Below are 5,039 nucleotides of genomic sequence, written 5' to 3'. Positions count from 1 at the left end.
TTATACCCCACCACCTTAATTGGTTTACACCCAACAAATTAATTATACAGCAGACAGAAACAATCACAGCGCCAGACAGAGATTATACAGACAAGCAATAGGAAAGTGGGGACTACAGTGGTAGAACAACAAAGAAATGAAGATGTCACACCCCAGCTGTTGGTAAGTGAGTTGTTCCCAGAGAGGATGCTATCAACAGGGGCGGCTCTAGGAATCCGGCTGCCCCAAGCACGGCAGCATGCCGCAGGGGGTGCGCTGCCGGTCGCCAGTCCCGCGGCTCCGGGGGACCTCTTGCAGACGTGCCTGCGGAGGTTCCGCTGGTCCCGCGGCTCTGGTGGAGCTTCCGCAGGCATGACTGTGGAAGGTCCACCGGAGCCGCCTGCCGCCCTGCCGGCAAAATGCCGCCCCAAGCGCACGCTTGGCGTGCTGGGGTCTGGAGCCGGCCCTGGCTATCAAGGTAGAGGTTGTGGGTGCTTGTTGCTTAACTGTCTGGCCCCCAGGGCAGGATTTTGAGGTTCACCATTACTTTCTCAGAATGCCAGCACCCATCTTTTGTTCACTTAAAATGTGAGCAGGGAGATTACAACACCATAGAACTCATGGAGCTCCAGGAAACGGGTAACTTTAGATCTGGGTGAGTGTGTCTAAAATTCAGCTGTGCTGTAGAAGGTCTCTAGGAGTTGAAAGAGATGTGCCATCTCGACTGCCCTAAAGAGTTTATCAACTATTAATGAAAGCTAGGGTTGATAAGTCATATTCTTTGTAGTATCAGGATGGTGGACTGGTCTAAAGTGCTAGTTATAAGACTCATTTTTTTTCCAGTCCCTTGGGTGTTCTGGTCTCTGCATAGAGATGTGGTTTCAAATCCCACTCCTGACATTACCATTTAATTCTGTCTGGAGAAAATGGCCTCACTTCAATCTCCTTTGGAACAATAGAACCCCATTTGCTTAGCTTTTCTATTCCAGTAGTTGTGAGAGAAGCTCCAAACCAGGGGGAAACAGGGCCTGTTCTCTCGACTGATCACTTTTTGTCTTTCTTCATTCCAAGCCATTTTCTCAGATACATCCGTATTTCCTGCACTTTTATGAAACTTTAGGGTCATCATTTCATTGCCACACAACTATACTTATGAAGTAAAGTGAAACACAACATTTTTTGGATATTCTTGCAGAAGAGTTTTGCTTTCTGACCTGGAATTGAACAGGGGCTACCCAAGGGGGACAATGCTGCTCCCTTTTCTTGGCTCATCCAAAAAACATAAGTTCGTGGTGCCCTTTGTTTCCCTGTTCTTCAAACACCTGTCAGGGGTGGCCTAGGGAGATTTGGTCCTGACTCTCGGGTTCCCTCGCAACCCTACCTTTCTATAGGATTCTGTTGTGTGGGTTTGTGCTGTGTCGTTGTTCCACACTGAGCTGTTTTGCACAGTGTCACTGTGCACTCTGACGCATTGTTTCGTGTTGTATGGTTTTTGCACTGCCTTGTGTTGCATTGGTTTGAGCTGAGCTCTTTTGCAGTGTGTCATTTTGCCCTATGGCGCGTTCATTTGCATGGTGCTGAACTGTCGGGCTTTGCACTCCTACGTATTGTCACTTTGTGCTGTGGAATGTCAGTTCACGCTGAATTGTTAGATGTTAGATTGGGGTGTTTCCACTTTTGTTGTTGTTTATATTACATTGCGATGGCATCGAATTACAGAGCTGTACAGCTGCAAGGGCCCTGGAGAGGTCATGAAATCCAGCCCTGTCTGCTGAGGCAGGGCCAAGCAGAGATGATGCGTCAGGGCCATGTGGGGTCAAGTGCCCACAGCAGTCGGCCCAGGTAGGGAGCAGAAGGAGGGAACCAGAGCCAGAGCAGGTTGTCTATGGGACCAAGTATATGGAGAGTATCCTTGACAGAGGTTTGTTCAACCTGTTCTTAAAAACCTCCGAGGACAGAGACTCCACAGACACCCTTGGGAGCCTATACCAGAGCTTAACTACACTCAGAGTTAGAAAGCTGTTCCCAACATCTAACGTGAATCTCCCTGGCTGCAGATTAAGCCCATTACTTCTTGTCCTACCGTCAGTGGACGTGGAGAACAATGGATCATCGTCCTATTTATAAAGACCAAACTTTTCTCTCTGCAATCATCTGTTAAATGGTTATTATCCCCTCTTCTTGCCTGGGGTAGAATGGAAGAGGAGAAATTCCTCTCTTAACGGAGGGTGCAAATGTCAGTTTGGTCTCTCTTCATGTTTTACTGACGCTCAGAGAGAGGAGGAAACATGACCTGCCGAAGAGCATGGAGAGTTTGTTTCATTTTGGTCTGTCACTATTAGCAGAAGAGTGACACCTAAGGGCTGTCACTACCACCCACCATGGGGCTTGGATTTATGATGGTGGGATTAAGAGCCTCATGTTCTACCAACTGAGCTAGCTAGATTTAAAGTCAGTCAACTGCCCAGTCTCCATGTAGAAGGAGCCCTGAGGGTGTTTATTTGTGAGCTGAGGTTCCCTGTCTGACATTTGCCTTCTTTCCTGGTTCGTTATATCTCCAGCGAGCAAACCGGAGCTGTCACAAGGCTGGTTAGATGCTGCTTTCTAGCCCAGAGAGCTGGTGTTGATTTAGCATGCTGCCGCCATCAGCTGGTCAGAGTAACCAGGGTGGGAGGGTGGAATTTAGGATTCTCCTACCACCAGAGGGAGGTGCTGTTGGACTCATCTAGTGGGGGAGAGTCTGAAAAAGCTTCTCAGCTCCCAGAGAGGGGGGAAGACAAGCCAGTTCCCCACACGCCACACACACATTTTCACAGGGAATCAGGCCCCCTAGGGAAAAACTCAAAAGAAGCCCAGGCCCAGGAGTGTCAGAGAAGGGAATCACTGTTTGCCTTAAGAGGTGGGTGAGGGAAACCTGCAGGTCCTTAGATCCCTCCAGCGCCTGATAGAACCATTTGTGGGGAAGGGCCGGGAAAGCCGAGGGGGACAAGGAGACGGGAAAAGGGCTTGCAGCTGTCGTGCAATCACCATGCTCCCAGCAGAAGGATCTGGAGGGGTCAGCACTGTGGTTGCTTGTTGAGGACACAGAACTCACAAGATGGTTCTCTGCGTTGTATTTCATTGTGCCTCAGGAAGACTTACCTTCATCGCACCGTCCATAGCTGCGCTGTGGGACACTTACCTTGCAGAATCCTGACATCTCCAGTGCCGTGCCTGTCCTGGGAGCGTGAATGTGTCACCCTGCCCCCCTTCGTTTGAGCTTAGCTATCAATATAATAAACGTGCTGCTTTCTGCCAAACTCTGGTGGGTCATTAGTGCTTCCTACGCTGACTAGCTGGCCCAATTTAGGGTAACACCTGCGATAACCACAACCGCTGCATGACAGAGGGTAGTGAAATGAGCTGGGAAAAAGCCTTAGCATCAGCAGGGGAAAGCTAGAGGATCTGGGCCAGGCACCTTTTGAAGCCTTGTGGCTTGGTCTCCTCTGCCCTTGGAGATTGGCCTATGGCGGCCGGCTCTTCTGTGTGACTTGCCAAAGGAAGAAGTCAGGCGGGAATGGGGCAAAAGAGGAAAGTTGATCTGAGGAAGGCAGGGCAGAAGCTAAGTGCCTTAGTGCGGCTAAGTGAGGTTAGTAGAGCACCACCAGTCGTTCTGCAAAGCCTGGGGAGGTGCAGTTGGCTGCTGGGAGGTAGAATCCTGTGCCTGCGTCTTGGCTTCCCAGGGATGGCTACTTCCAGCCCAGGAGAAGAAGGATGGTTCTGGGTGAAAGGAAGACAAGCAAAGCTCTGGGAGGAAGTTTGGGTGTGCGGTGCGGGCTCTGCGCTGGGGGAGGGGCTTGGGGTAGAGGAGGGGTGGCGCTTACCCCGGGCAGTGCAGCTCCCAAAGTGACCGGTACACACAACCCTCTGGCAGCAGGTCCTAGGTGGGCCATGCCAGGGGGGTCTCTGTGTGCCGCTGCCTGCAGGTGCTGCCCCCAGAGCTCCCATTGGCTGCAGTTCCTGGCCACTGTGTGCTGCGGAGTTGGTACTTGGTGCAGGGGCAGTGCATGGAGACACTCCCCCCACTCCAGGGGATGCTGGGACATGCCGGCCACTTCTGGGAGTGGCACGGAGGGACGGAGGCAGAGTGGGCAGGGAGCCACCTTAGTGCTGCTGGCACATCTCTGCACACCCATGGGGGGAGGGGAGCAGAGGGCCTCCATATGCTGCCTGGGGTAGGGGCAGAGCACAGAGCTGCCTCCCCTCCCGGGTCTATTACAGGAGTGGGTGGGTGGGGTCTTTTGGCCTGCGAGGTGCAGCAGGTCGGACTAGATGATCACATTGGTCCCTTCTGACCTTAAGGGCTCTGAGTCTAAAAGGGAGAGGGAAGTAAAGGGAAAAAAATAAAAAATAAACCAAACATTGTAATACCAGGATGACTCCATCTGCTCATTGTATAGTCCCGCCCCTTTCTTCCTCCACTGGGTGTTTAATGACCTGCAGCACATTGATTCTCTCCTTCCATTGCTAAACTGATACAATGTGACTGAAATTAAACCAATTCCCAGCAGAGAAAACATTACATTCCTGCATTCGCTGGGAATTGAAGCCAGGTCAACTGCTTGGAAGGCAGCTATGCTCACCACTATACCACCAATGCATCTGGCAAAAACACCACTTATGCTTGCCCAATGAGGCTAAACCAGAATGGAGACGTTTTACTGTCTGTTAAGATGTACTGGAGTCTCGTCACTAAAAAAAACCTACCTCTGTCTTCACCTGGGTTTGAACCATCAGCCTCTCAATTAGGTCACCAAAGTGGTTAATCACAGACCCAGGTAACTACCCTACTTCCCAAGCTTGTCTATGAAGCACCTACAGGGGCACACCTGGCTAGTGAGGCGGGCGCACTGCTGGGGTTATGAGTTCAGGTCTCACCCAAAGCATCGGTTTTCATTAGCCATGGAGCTTCCCCCACTCACTTTGTCTAATTCACATGGAAAGTGCCATATAAGGGTGATGAGAGTAAATTCTAAACTCTGAAATGTGGAGGTGGCCCATAGATTGGGATAAGGGGTTTG

The 5,039-nt window shown here is 51.0% G+C and overlaps 1 non-coding gene across 1 annotated transcript; it reads right to left on the bottom strand.

Moving 5' to 3' along the window:
• Nucleotides 1–4,546: 4,546 nt before the first annotated feature.
• Nucleotides 4,547–4,618, bottom strand: TRNAG-UCC. The gene has a single exon. It is a non-coding gene; the product is annotated as a tRNA-Gly (tRNA).
• Between the last annotated feature and the right edge of the window lie 421 nt (nt 4,619–5,039).

Source organism: Mauremys mutica, chromosome 22 (assembly GCF_020497125.1).
Source record: "Mauremys mutica isolate MM-2020 ecotype Southern chromosome 22, ASM2049712v1, whole genome shotgun sequence".
NCBI classification, from domain to species: domain Eukaryota; kingdom Metazoa; phylum Chordata; order Testudines; family Geoemydidae; genus Mauremys; species Mauremys mutica.
This window is presented reverse-complemented; position numbering and strand designations above follow the sequence as displayed.